General features: G+C 35.2%; 1 protein-coding gene and 1 long non-coding RNA gene across 2 annotated transcripts in view; one reads left to right on the top strand and one right to left on the bottom strand.

Annotated features, from left to right (window-relative positions):
• The window catches only part of KCND2 (potassium voltage-gated channel subfamily D member 2), a 299,209-nt gene that overhangs the window by 62,810 nt on the left and 221,186 nt on the right, over positions 1–15,213 (bottom strand). The gene's annotated exons all lie outside the window — the stretch shown is intronic.
• On the top strand, positions 1,267–12,464 carry LOC121066501. The gene is made up of 4 exons (XR_005817805.1): positions 1,267–1,316; positions 3,581–3,641; positions 7,129–7,273; positions 12,431–12,464. It is a non-coding gene; the product is annotated as an uncharacterized LOC121066501 (long non-coding RNA).

A 15,213-nucleotide genomic window follows, 5' to 3' on the forward strand; every position in this document is an offset into this window, starting at 1 on the left:
ATTTTTTTGTTGTTGTTGGTGTTTTTTTTCATTTAGAGTGTGAGAGATAATATCAGATTAATATTTTTATTAATAACTAAAATTAATTATTAATAAAAATAGATACAAATAATCAATAAACATTTAATAATTAACAATATTGATTAATATTAGCATGGAGGGGGGCTCTTTTTTAGCTTTAACAGGACATATCAAATGAGGAAGTCTATCATCATGAGGCTGTGACTTGTAGCAGAGTCTCTCAGAGAGCACAGAGGTGTCTCACTTGGTTTCCATAGCGCCTTGTTTGAAAAATCGGGACATCCAGAGAGACTTCCCTGCAGGACCTTCCCCTTTTTATTATTCCTGAAATTCAGCAGTGATTTCAATGCTTTCAAATCTGTACAAGCTGATATAATGAGAATAATCTATTTCTCTGCTTATATATATAGGAGTATTTTATGAAGATCCTTTGCTTAATAAATGCAGACTCTCTTACTACGGCGTATTATTTTTCAGTTAGGAATAAAGAGAAAACTGATTCCTCTTCCATCCATATTTGCTCAAGCATTCTAGTCCAGAGTGAGAGAGCTGCTGCATATACCAGAGGCTATCTTCAGTTTTCCATTCCAGCTCTTGTCTGCAGTCATTCCTTAAACTGTCCATGGTGCCCTTTCACTTGTTTTTCTGAGTTACTGACCACCAAAATAGCTGGTTGAAGTCTGATGTGCTGCTGAGCCCAACTGACAATTTTAAGCTGCTTTAGCTTGCTCTGAGGTCCCTCTAGGAACTGCTTTCCTGCTGTGGTAATTCCTTATGTAGACAACGTTAGGAAAGTGTGTCAACTGAATGATTTCCCTACATTAAAAACTTCAGGAGTTTTTTTTTTTTTTTTTCCCCATACCATTTTATTTGATAATTCATCATTCAGAAAATACAGAAACAAGAACAAGTAAACAAACACTAAATGTGTCAGGCCATAGGCAGACATACACTGCTGAAGTAATTCTGATAGTTTATGCCATGTCCACCATGGTTCCATGCTCCCTGTCTGCTGCCAGAGGTCTCTAAATACGAGGAACTAGGACACAACCCATAAGCACTCCTCCATGCACAACCTGGCAGCTTATCCAATCATTTGCCACAGCAGCCTGAATTAGCCCACCAGACTTGGCACAGAGCTACCCAAGGGACGTACTGTCCAGTAGTGAGGTAATACTTTCACCGTGGGTAGTAACTAGAGACAGTGATGTCATAGATAACTACAGCCTTTTGGCAAACACATGGCCCCACCTTTGTGAGACTACCCTGGTTGTATCCCCTAGCACCTTCCTCAGGTAAAACGCCGTCAGTCTCTTTCGAGGAATCATCTAAAGAGCACTCTTCTTCAACATTCGCATTTGACTTAGATTTTGCAATCATATTGAGAACTTCCTTTGCCTGTCTTGTCTGACCTGAGAGTATGTATCTACCAAACACTCGCTGAGAAACTGTGAGGATGTTGTCCATTTCCCTGTTGGATTCAAATGGTAAATACTGATGAAGAAATTTCTCTCATCACCCAAATGAAAGGCAACTTCCCTGTGTGGGAGAGAGACGTTGCATGTAATCAGACTAACTTATGCAAAAAAAGTTAAGGACATTTGGCTCAGTATATTCCCCTTCTATGTGCGGAAGACATTGCCCTCTTGACTCTAGTAGATTTTCACAGGGCTAAACACAGTATGACACGCAAAAGGAAAAATGACTGTTTTTTAACTTTAGATTACTGTACATAGTGCTAACCGCTTTTAAGTTCAAACTACCAATCCCAGTTTAGAGTGCATTATTTCCCATAGAATAAAAAAGTATATTAACAAGAGTGTGCAGATAATGATGAGTTCCAGGCAGGATGGATGTAAAGTAACATGAAAGGATACACCAAACAAAGTATCTTGAATGTATCAAAAGAGTAACATTTTACCTTTTTTTTTTTTTTCCACTGCTTATTTATTATGAGCTCAAAAGACCAAACATAAATTTTATTAATGAGATCAAATGCTCTATGTTAATTATTCTGCCATTTGTTAGTAACAAAAGAATGCTAATATGAGTGTACTTCTGAAATCTAAAAATGTAAATGTAAATTAATGTATAATGAATATCACAAAGAAATGTAGCTAATAAAAGATCAAACTTACTAGAAAGCCAGTAGCAAGCTTCAGGGCAATCTGCTAAATTAGAAAACCAGTTAGCTTAAAGTTAATAGAAAGTATTAGGAAAACACTCTAATCTGCAAACAGTACAGAGAAAATAGGTTAAATGACTTGCTGCTTATATTTTGGGGCTATGTAGATTGGTCTCTCTGATTCCATCTCATTTTTCAGTTTTCAGTGTTTTCCACTGATTAATTCCCATCATTTTCAAGTTCATTATCAAAACGGAATCAAACTTGGCTGTACATTACTGGAGCAGAAAGTTTGAGAATGTTAGGTAGGCAGCTGCCATTTTCTAACTTTTCCATCAGATTTTTCTATATGCTTTGTATATTCATAACAAAGATCTGTATGACAATTTGAAACCAATGGCAGAAATGCCACTGAATCTGGGGAGTCTGGGAGCTCACTCATGCCAGTCAACTTAAGTTCAACAAACAAACAAACAAACAAACAAACAACACCAACCAAAGCAAACCAAAAAACAGCATCAACAACAAAAAACAGAAATCTCATTGGAAACTGAGAGATCTGACTTTCAAAAAGTGTTCAGAATTCAGCTTGTGACAGCCAGGCCCCAGTGCTGTGTTTCAAGTAGACCACTAGGGTCATCAATCAATACCTGAAAAAGTTAGATTGATTTGTTGGTATCGTGACATGCTACAGGAAACCAAAAACTTCAGCAGGGATATGGTGGAAATGGGAGAAAATAGTGATTTTACCGCAAGGAAGTGTATAAGCTTTATTGACTAAAATCAGAAGGGAAATATAAGATTACACAGTCTAATTTTGGCATGGCTGGGTAACATCCAGGAAGACTTTGTGCCACAAAATATAGCATTTTGAAAGTGCATGGGGAGAGTTAGGCACCCCGTCCGGGAATAAATCAGGCAAAAAAACAAATGGGGATTCAGCTGAGAAGAGTCTTTAGAAAAATGCAGGCAGCAGACCTGAATCATGAAGTCTGCCAGTCTCCTTCTGCAGGTAAGCAGGAGGACAGCCCAGAAGCCTGTCCTGAAAGTAGGTGCAGGTTTCCTTCCTTAAAATTAGAATATATATATATATATTTAATGTTTATTTACTTATTAATGTATTCACAAGTCATTCACAAGTACTGATCACAAATTAAGGAGATAAGGTGATGTGATTCATACTTTCTAGTCCTGTTGTGGAAGCTTATTGTTAGGACTTGTGATACAGAGGACGCTAACAGAAGCAAGTCTGCTCTTTGGTAAGAGCTCAACTAAGAGCTGTAATTTCTGCTCTAGACCCAAGGACTGTTCATGTGCTTTGTCCTGTACCATCTGTGGAACCAGAACTAGGCAAACTGATGAGTCTTCACCCTAGCACCCATTCAAAAGAAAAGGCTAAATGTGTCCCACCATTGCTTATGCATCACTTCCCAGGAAATGAAAACGAATTCCCTCAGACCAAAGTGGGAACCAGTGCTTCATCTCTTATGAATCTGTGAGTATGCTAGACATTAGGCTGTGGTTGGAGCTGAGGCAGGAAAGAACATAAGTTTTAAAAGAAAGTGACTGTTTGAGAAGTGTGACTTGCACAGTTCTTGGGAAACCCTCCTGGAGAAAAGCAGCAGGAGACCTGTTTCTGAATCTCAAACAGAAAAAATGAGAGCTGCTTAGTAGTCCTGTCAGGACTGGAGTGCTGCTGGGGGTGGCAGAAGCAGCTCTGCAGGGGGGTCTGATGATCGGAGGCAGAAGCCTGGTTAGAGGTGTGGGTGGTTGTGAGGCAATGAGACTTCAGAATCACAGTTATGTGGATCTAAAGTACACCTGAATGCTTCTTTATGTGTTTAATTTTTTTCTTTATATGTGGCTTGAAGTTTCATATCCATTAACATTTGCAGGGATTAAAACCTAATTATTGTATTGTTACCAATTCTGAATTTAAAATGTTCTCTCTGGCAGTTAAAAAGATCAGCTACTCATATCAATCCACTCGTGCATAAATACATAGAGGTCCACAGAACTGCTCTGGGACCTAGTCAGGTGCATATGGAAATGTAAGAGGCATGTTTTAATGCTCCACTTTGATTTGGAGGATTAGAATTTTAATAGCCAAGGGAAAACATCATGCATTTTAACTTTCAAACAAATTATTGAGAGGGAAATCTGAGAATGTGTAAAATGTCAGGGTGCTAGCTAGCCATGGTAACTGCCATTTACACAGACATGCCCCCTGGTAAAGCCAAAGTAGTTTAGCTCTTCATGAAGTAGGGACACAGATTTGAAGATGTCACACTTTCAGCTTTGCCATGGAGAAAGACTACTCACAGAGGAAGTTTTCCGCAATGAGATGGGACATAGCTTTGTATGTGATGTTTTTAAAAGGCATATATTATCCAAATTTTAGACCTCAATAAATTCCATTCAAGATTTATGTTCCAGCTATGAGGAGGAAGAAGACTAACAATAAACAGAAATAAGATTATTTAGTTTGGAGAATAAGGCCCCTAGACTACCCACACTGATTTTGCAACTACAAGAAATGAATGAGTAATGAAAAGTAGGATAAAAGAAAAGAGGAATAGGGCTGAACATAGAAATCTAGTATTTCCAGAAGGTATTGACCAAATCATGAAGATGATCCCTGCACAACTAAGTCTAAGTGCAGATAAGGAAAACATATATATGTTGTTTGAAAGTTATAACCACATCACTAAGTACATCTGGTGTACATCACCAAGGAAACTGTTGTCCAGCACACTTGCCAAAGAAGTCCACCATCAGCTGCCTGTGGTTTCAAATAAGCCTTGGTTAGATTCACCTATGCTGGTGCACTCCATTGACACCCTAAAGTGACCTGCATGGAGGAAGGCCAAGTGGATACACGTCCGTGTTGGTTCTTCTTCTCTTACCTTTAAAGCTGATGTGAAAAGTACATTTCTCAAGGTCTTTACAACAACCAGTGAGAACCACTAAATAGTTATGATTGGTAGTGCTTTTCAAAGTGTGAAATAAACCATTTCTGCATCTGCTGTGATCACAGTACCCTTCTGTCCAGAGCTACCTGATGTTTGGAGGGAATGGACACTCTAAACGGGATAGTTAATTCCCTGAAGACGCTACCCTATTAAATGATTTGAATATGAAACAGGCAGGGAAGGATGAACAAGGATGGAGGGTACAGACACAGAAGACGTTTTCTTAGCAATTCTAATCTCACATAAAGAAGCCGATGGTAAAATCCATGTTTGCTGCACCCATCTCTCCAGGAAGAGAGACCGTAGGAAAACTGAATGCCAGTCCTAGAGACAGTCATTGCATGCATTTATAGAAATTAGTTCTCTTTCGTATAGGTTGTATAGATAAAACCATTCTTAAACACAGGTTATGTGTAATACACAGAACTTTAACACAAATAGAATAATGTCCTTTCATTCTTGCAGCTCTTAGACACTTAATTGAAAATATTAAAAAACAGGTAGAAAATGTTTTAACTATTGCAATTTTGGATGTAATAAAATAGAAAAAGTAAAATATCCTTTTTTTCTCAGAATAATATGGTCTACTGTACATACATGCAACATATCTAATTTTAGGCTTGCAGAAACAGATAACTGAAAAAGCCTTCAAAAATAGGAACAATATTAAAATACTAATGATTTTTATTAATATGTCAGAATAACTTACTTCTTTAACATAGTCTACAGAGGATTTTAAATCTTTTTGTAACATGCAGATATACATAATGGTGGCACAGAGGATTTACCTCATATCTTAACTTCAAGATGTCTTTTTATACAACACAAGCATTTAATGAAAGTGTTCAATGAAGCTTATTGACATTTACTTTTCCCTTTACCATGCATTTATTTAGTTTGAATATCACATTCACATTAACATCAAACACAAAATATGGAATAGCTGGAGAGAATAGAAGACATATTTTAGTGCTTTGATGTTGATGTCAAAGTTTTATTTAAGATATTTATATGTAGCCTAAAAAGGATAATGAACTTCATTGAAAGCTCACTATATTACTAGACATTACAAAATCCACAGGGTAGGCTGAAAGTACCAAAAGGGAAAAATAGAAATATCACTGAGCAATCAATCTTCAAAAGCAGCAAATTTGATTATGAAACTACATATAAGATATCCATAATTTAATAACACGATTTGTGAAAAGGGGAATGACACATACACAAGAGTTTCAGATTAGACATAAGAATAGCTTCATGTTAACTTTTTCTGTTGTCTTATATAGGGATCATTTGCTTCAGAGACATTGGAAAAAAGACTACTGTGTACAAAGTACTTATGAAGAAGTAATGTAAAGTATGATTAAGTAATGTAAAGTGTGGTCAAAGGCTGACAAAAGCAAAGACAATTCCATTGACTGAAGTGTTTGCCAGTTTCTACCTATTGCTACCTTGCTGAAATTAAATTCATCCTTAGATTTGCATGAGTAACTGAGCAAGACAGTACATGTTGTTGGTAGATTAAATTTCTCTGTGTAGTATTTCTGCATTGACAGTTTGAGAAGGGATGAATTATATTAGTTATAAGCAAATTGGATCAGATTAAAAGAAAGATGAACTATCCATCTCAAGAAAACTGCAACAGAAAATTTTATAAAGAATAGAATTGTTTTGGCAACTTTTAGCATTAAATATTTACCTTTTAATGTTAAAGACAATGAGTTATACAAATTGGAGGATATCACCTCAGTAGAAAATTCCATTGCCAAAATATATGTATGCATCTTAATGCTTACTCATGTTTAACTTGTTTTTGATGTCATTCAATGGAGCGATGAGAAATTCAGTCAACGTTTCACAAATGTTCAAAAAATAAGCAGACTTAAGATGCTTTGGCATCTTTTTCTCAATGTTGTTAAACCTCATAGGTAGAACTAACTTTCTGATTAATTGGGAAACTGGTTCTGCAGACTTTGTTTAGATGCTTGAACTGTCATTGATATATTTCAGTTGACATTTAGACTCCTGGATTTCCTGGCATCCAAAATGTTTCTATGGTCTTCAGAGATTCCTGGGCTCTGGCCCACTGCGTGTTGGTAAATCAACCAGAGAAGAGCTTGAAGAAGATTCTCATCAATGAAGGGTAGACTATCAGGTACGTACCAAGCTGCCCATTTTTATGTAGCTAATTATTATCCTCAGTATGACTTTGGTTCACATTTCCTTTTTCCTTTTTGTTGTTGTTGTTTTTGTTGTTGGAGAGGGAACAGTCCCCTTACAACAATTAGAAAACTTTGTTCTCAAGGTCCTATGAAAGAAAAATTAGAACCAAATCTGAACAAATACTTCCTGTGTTTACATATTTATTTGTTCTTTTGCAGTTTTATTGGTCTCAAGTTAAGGACTTGCACTTAAGATTGGTCCAAAGAGCTATGTGGGAGGGTCTCTGAAGTACCTCATCTGTAAGCTCCCCCAGAGTCCAATGCCTGAGCTGGGAATTGTCACAGTGCAGTAGCAGATCACCTATTCCTTTTTCTGACTTCTGCTTTTGCTGTACGCTCCTGGGTGATTTCCAACAAGGAGAATCCTCAAGTACCTTGTTGGATTATCTATGGAGATCCCTTAGTGTCATGCACCATTAGGCTGGCCAGCCTCTCTTGTCCAGTACCTGAAAAATTCTGACTGTGGAGTTGTGTAACCTCTCACTAGGAGCTAACGTAAAGGAAAAATTCCTTTTATCATTATGAAAGCAGAACTAGTTATTAAATGCAACTTATTGAAAATTCCTAATTTACACCAATTTCTCTGCTTTGGATCTAGGAAGTAAAACATACTTTAAGGTACTTCTCTAGAATTCAGCATATTCTTAAAATGTATGTGCAGATATTAAAATCTTCCCCATTCAGGTCTATGTTATATCATATTTTATCTCCTACCTTGCAGATAATAGTTTTATTAAGTAACATGACATTTATTTTGTTTCAAATGCCAGTAAACTCCCTACTCAAATTTTACTGCTGCCTAGTTAAAAGTTGGATGAGCTCTGCTGTTGAGAAACAAAGTTAATATTCTTAGCTATGTTGAAAAAGTATTATCATCACTGTAAACAGCCTTTAATAGGAAATGGCTCAGTACATAAAGTTCATAAAATCATTATTTAAGGTTTTATAAATAGGATTTTATGAAGTTGCACATTTGTTTTAATTCTGCTCAGGAGAAAAATGTTACCTTGACCCTATTTTGAGATGAACTTTAAGGTATTAGACCATGTGTTATACTTTTGTCAGCATTTTTAGAAACAGTTGTTAGCAACGCATCTAATCTCTTCTCAATGGCAGCTCCTTAAGGCTGATGAGATCACTAAGCCAAAAGATTTTCTAATTTACAGGCTTAGTTAGCAGATACAGTTAGCAGCACTCTGATAACATGGACAGTCATAGACACCTAATTTAAAATTCTGCCATATGAGATTATATTAAAAGTCTGCTTTTGGCAAGTATAATTTGAATATTAATATCTGTTTTTTAAAAGAAAAAGGAGATATAGAAATTCTACTTTGAAATCATCCAAAACTACAGAATTTATTTTTGGAGAAACAACCTACATAATTATCACAATACAGATGCTTTAATTTCACTTACAAAGTCCATCTACACTTTGGATCTCATTTTTCCACCATCTCTGTCAGTGTCCAGTCACACGGATGTAATAGTCAAGATGAAAACCTCTTTAAAATATTTGGGGGGTGACTGACAGATGCCTTTGTAAGAAAGCTCATCTAGGCCTTCCCTATTAATGGAATAGATCAAAAACTATGACCAAAACTTTTGAGGGGGAAATGATGGAGATCTTTAGGAGGAGGGATCTATGACTAGATTTTTTGTTACTGTTATTTTTGTTGACCAGTAGATTAACAACACTGTTAATATTAGCTCCCGGTCACACAGTGTGTAAGCTTTGAACACCAGCTCACTCAACAAGGTTTTTCTATGGACATTCATGCTCTCAGACATGCAGAGGCTGAGATGCTCTCTTTCTGTAGGTCTAAAACATTATTTCCTTCATATAATTAAAGGGTTTGTGTCTTTAGAATGCTTTTATAAATGAACTATATTTTATCTAAATAAATAAATATAGAAACATGCATATATGTACTTGTGAATGCTTGCACACACATACACATCCATAAGGTAGAGTTAGTTCTGTCTTTTAGTTGCTTTGCAACTGAATGAATAATTGCTTACCATGTGGACATGGACAGTAAGATTTATCGCTCCATAATACTTAGTATGATTTCTACATTTATTTTTATATTTTTAAATCAGTTTAATAAATAGTTTATTTATTCTATTCGATTTATTTATTTATTTGCCAGCCAAAGAAGGCATAAGCAAACAGAATTTAGCCTATTGATAGCTGAAATAGTTGTGCAGTCTCTATCTTTGAAGAAATTCAAAACTTGTCTTGGCAATGAACTGGACAATCTGCTCCGCTCTTTGACCCTCAACTATTATATAATTCTGTATTTATTTATTTATTTATTTATTTATCTGTAGCAAATATATTCTATAAACTATTTTTGATGGTGAAGGAAAGGAGATATTTAGTTGAAAAACAAGATATTAAATAATAATCAAAACTTATTTTCAGAGAAGTCAGTAAACTAAACAAAGTGAAGGACAAAGTAGAGGAACTATTCTAATAACTTGCAATAACCTCTCTTTAGAGATTTAAAGAAATAGTCCAGTGGAGTGAACACTATTTTCCTGCATCATGAACAACTATTTTAGTAGAAGTTATACTGTTAAAATATCAAATCACCTTATTATAAGAACAAAGGAGAAGTAGATGGAGGCATTATAATATAACAAAGTTTTCTGTGGAGGACAGAGTATGTAGCTGGAATGAATTTTAGTAATGAAAGGCAGTTGGTAAACATTTCCCCCAGATATTGGTTTAGGTTAAAAATCATATCTTTAGCAATTTAATCTATAGAATCAGATTAAAACACATAATCTTTCTCTCTCACACACAAAAAAACAACAACCCAAAAACCACCAAACAAACAAAAACAAGAACAGCAACCCAATAAACAACCCCACCTTTCTAGAAAAGTAAAGGAACAAAGAACATCTTTGAAAGAGATGGAACTCTTTCCAAAGAAAATGTTAGAATATTCTTGAAATACATAGAGACTTTTCTCTTTCAGTCTGAATATTAGGCCCCAAGCTGTCAAGTTCATTTGCTTTCTGCCAGTCAGTGAAGGACTTGCTGTTATGAAATTACTCACACATTGTGAAAAGGGAGCAAACAGCTGGTACCTTTCTAGTTTCTTCTACAGAAAATATCACAATGAGGATGATACTATTGAGAAGCACATGCAAGAGAGTGGGAGTGTTCTGTAGAACAGAATGTTCCAGCAGTGTTTTTTTTTTTTTTCCTTAAAAACTGAAGATGTATTCAGCTTCCAAACAGAGAGCTTGCCAGAGGTTTTCTGTCACTATCAAGTGAGAAAATCAATTTTAAGTTATTCTGTTTTTGGTACATTTTGTGTTTTTGCTAAATTAGAAGGTGTTTGGGAGCCTGGTGAAATGATGATGGATAACCTCAGAAGAGATAAAATGAAAGTTGGTATCAGCATGTAGGTAGATAGTCACTGTATACTAATTAGGCATTCTCCTTTGTGTTCTTAAAACCACAGCATTTCTTACAATAATGCATCTAAATGCACAGTTTAAAGTCTACATTAAGAGGCGTACTGTAATTAGAGCTCCAAGGACATTTCCTGCTCTTCAAAATGAGAATGATGGGGCTGTGAAAAACTTTTTAACAGGTGAATGTAAAAGTTTCAGTGAGTCACATGGCAGTCTTTGAGTACTGAGGTCAGGTATGTACCTGTTTCCTGAGACTCAGTCTCAATCACAGGCAGACTAATTATTTTAGCTCTTGAAAGTTTATAGCTTTGATTACAGGTATGATGGATGTTATAAAAATGTAAGACAGTTTCTTAAAACAAATAGTAGCTGCATGTAAAATTAATGGATATTTTGGATATTTTGACCTAAATATGACAATAGGTAGGTAGATCAAAAAACTACAGCATTCATCATGTTTCTACTAGTTTAAGTAGAAGAAAGCTAAATGAGAAGGCAGGCAAGGACACTTGTCTGTAGAAACTAAGAGGTAAGGGAAACAGTGAAAGAAAAGAAGGCTAAGATACAACAGCGAGAGGTGTAATTCTATGTCTTTCAGAGTGCCTAGAATCAACCATTTTGCCATGCCTTTATCAAGGAGGGACACCCAGCTCGGTTTTATGGTTGTGATTCATATCACTCCATTTTTCTTTTGAGATACATACATAAGTTGTACAGCTCCTACAAAGTTTAAGAGAGAATGTGGATGCACTCAGAAGGTCTGGACAGGAACTGAATGCTGGATGGAGTAGTTTTTTTCTGGCACATATCTAATACAATCTTTACATTCTGATATTAATATCTATTGCTTTGCTTTGCTGTTTTTCCAGTGTTTTTTCCATTACTTAATTTTCTTCATTGGTTCTTAGTGATGAGATGTGTTAAATTAATTAATATTGCACATGGCAATAGATTTATTGTATGCAGTTACATGTTATTGTTATATAATATCATCAAGAATGGTATAAAAACTTTTCTCTATCTTTTTTAACTGGTGGCAAAAGTAAAACCTAATGAGAGACTTCTGGATTTTAAACACCATTACTTTCCTGTGTGAATGAGATATTTAAATGACCTATTTGCGCAATTGATTGCTGAATATTTATTGAAAGTATGTTGACCCTTTGCTTTGCAGTCACTATCGACTGAAGTTTCATTAACAATAAAGAAGTGCACCAATGGAACTTAAATGTAAATCTCAGTTTGCCACTTTCTTCCTTCCTACTTGAGGCCAGTATATCATGAATCAAGCTTGCCTCAGGAAGATCTGAAAAAAACAGGAGAATTGAGAGATAACTGTGTATTTAAGAATTATATTCATAAGTGATCAAAGAATTATATTCTTAAGTTGCTTGGCTTTCCTTAGAAGGCATTAATATTTTCCATCAAAACCAGGCCAAAGACTTGCCCACCAAGCTGATTCCGAAGACTCAATGTACAAAACTCCTAATGACAGTTTTCAGACATCATACCTAACATACCCATTATTTTTCTAAATAATGTTTTATTTTCTAAATAACATTTTATTTTCTAAATAACATTTATTTTTATAAATAATATTTATTTTTATAAATAACATTTTATTGTATTGTTTTATATTTATGCTTCTGTGTCTACAGAAAGAACTGAAAAGAAAAAAATCTGGGATACTTTGGAACTCTTCTTCTTCTTTTTTTTTTTTTTTTCCTGATTATCTGTATAAAAGATAATATAATAATGATAATCAATATTAAAAAGGACTGATATAATAATACAAATTTGTCTTTGATTGGATAGCTGTTAAAAACAGATACAACAACAAACAGTTTATTTGCTTTATTGCTGTAACCGAATGAAAAAGAAATACAATGTTAATAATTGCTTTTCCAAGAGTTACAAGTCCTACAACTGAACCAGAGATCCTGAAAAAAAAAAAACACATAAAAAAATTTTGTCATATGAATACCAAATTTTGAAAGATAGCAGAAAAAAGTATTATTTTTTAAATTGAATTTTCAATTCACTTTGGAAATATTAATAACCTTTTCAGCAAAAGAAGGTAGATATGTGAATAGCAACATCTGTGATGAAAATTAGTAATAAAATATACTTTCACAAGTTAAAAAGTTTTCATGCATTAACAAATACATCTTTTTATCCTGAGAACTTAGGGTACTGGTATGTCCTTAAATTGTTCACATCTACACATTCATTTCCTCATCATTTTCCATCAGTAAGGAATTTTTTCTTTGCTATTTCTTGTATGAGGTTAGCAAAGGCTAAAGATGACTGAGGTATGAAATATGCTTTACATTGGTTTCAATTAGCTACCCTCTATTTTGATTTGCAACATTTGCTTAGGTTGCATCCTTATTTCTCTCTTTCAAAATCAACAGAAGACAAGGATGATGCAAATGTTTTTCTAGCATTGCTTCAGCATCTTAATTAGCATTCAGGGGTTTCAGCAATGGGTGCCAAACCAAATAAATATTTTAAACATTGCAAACAGTATTCTTCTATAGAAGACCACCTATTCAAAAACAAGAATAAATCTTTTAAACACAGTCAACCTAAGTTTTGTTAGTTCAAAGTCATTATGATCGATTTAAAGATGTGAGACTTCAATACAATTTTCAAATTTCTCTTTCTTGGTTTTTGAAAATATAAGTAGGAAACAACCCATCAGAATGAGTTTAACAAATTGACCAAGTAAGTTTTCTCTCATTACTGAATTAATTTACTAATGTGCTTTTACAGCTTTGGTGTAGAGCAGCTTCTTCTCTGGAAACATTCAAACACATTGCTTAATGTATAATGTATAATGTATAACGTAATTATAAGTTGTATTTCATTTAGGATTGTATAACTTTTGTTGCTATGAAATTTCATAAATGCAGCTGCAGTAACTCATGTCCAGTGCCAAAAACTGCAGTCAAACTGCATCAAACAAAATTAATATCGTGGACAACTCTGCCACAACAAAGGTGCAGCCAACCCAAGGCTGATTCATATTGGGATCCTAGGACCTCAGCAGGTCTCTAGGACAACTGTTTGCTCAACATAGACTTGGCTGTGAGGTCACAATGTGTTGCTCAGGGATTTATCTAGCTTAATTTTAAAACTTCCAAGGGTGGAGTCTCCCCAGACAACCTGTTCTGCTGCTTGATTTCCCTTGTGGGACTTGACTGTTTTCAATGTCCAAACTAAACCTCTCTTGGATTCACCATTTGACCCTTGTCCTTCCACCATGCTCCACTGGAAGAATTTGCTGCCATCTCTTTTGGTAACCTCCCCATGCATATCAGCAGGCAACTCTTTTTTTTATTCTTTTTTTTTTTTTTTTTTCGTTAGTCAGAAACTTCCTCTCCCAGGACAAGTACTTGTGTCTCCTGACCAGCTTGGTGGCCCTCTGCTGAACTTGCACCAGTTTACTGAAGTCTTTCCCAAAACTGTATGCAATCCTCTAGATGTGACCTAACAACTGCTGAGGTAGGCAAGAGTGGGCAGAATCACTTTCCACAGCCTCCTGGCTGTGCTGCTCTTAATAGAGCCCAGAATACTGTTGGCCTTCTTAGCTGCCAGGGCACCCTGCTGGCTCATGTTCAGCTTGCTTTCTGACAAGACTGCCACAACATTTTAGGCAGAGCAGCTCCCCAGCCAGGTAGCTCCTAGCATGAACCTCATCCAGTGGTTCTTCTTTCCCAGCTGCTGAAATTTAATACTGATACATCAAGAATTGTGATGGGTAGTAAAATACACAACCATCACAAGATTTATTCTCTAACTGTCTTAAAAAGGAAATAACTTTAACACAAGTATTTTAAGGAGTGGTATTAAATATAGTCAAAGACAGACATTCAAGTTCTTATATTTCTTCAGCTGTAGACTCCGTGCAGGTGTCTCTGAATCTTGCGAAGTACTCTGTTGGTGGGCTAAATAAACTCAAAGGAAGGCAACGAACAATGAAGGAATAAGCCATGTTTTCTTAATAGCTAAGATAATTTCATTAACTGCAGATAAATAAGATAGAAAGGGAATGAATTTCCAACTGTTTTCATTCTCTAATTTATAAGTGATGGAGAAAGCATAGCATCATCAACTCCATACACATTTTTTTTTTTCTTTACTTCCATCCAAAATAACTTAGGTATATACCCCCTTGCCAAACATTTTTATTACGTTCACAGTTCAAAATATTCTCAATACCACTTCCCTGTATAAAAACGATTATTCACCAGCTGTTCTAGTGGTTATTTCTCTTGAATGTATTGTGTAAAAGTACAAAATATCTCTAAACTAGTATTGAATGAGTAGATAATTGAAAAGAGCAGCCTCTCAATGCCAAGGAAATCAGGTATTGTGGGAGAGGACTTAAAATCACCTCCAAGCTCAGGTAAGTATTCATGTGTAATAAATTTCTCAT

The sequence above is a fragment of the Cygnus olor genome, chromosome 1 (genome assembly GCF_009769625.2).
Source record: "Cygnus olor isolate bCygOlo1 chromosome 1, bCygOlo1.pri.v2, whole genome shotgun sequence".
Lineage (NCBI taxonomy): Eukaryota > Metazoa > Chordata > Aves > Anseriformes > Anatidae > Cygnus > Cygnus olor.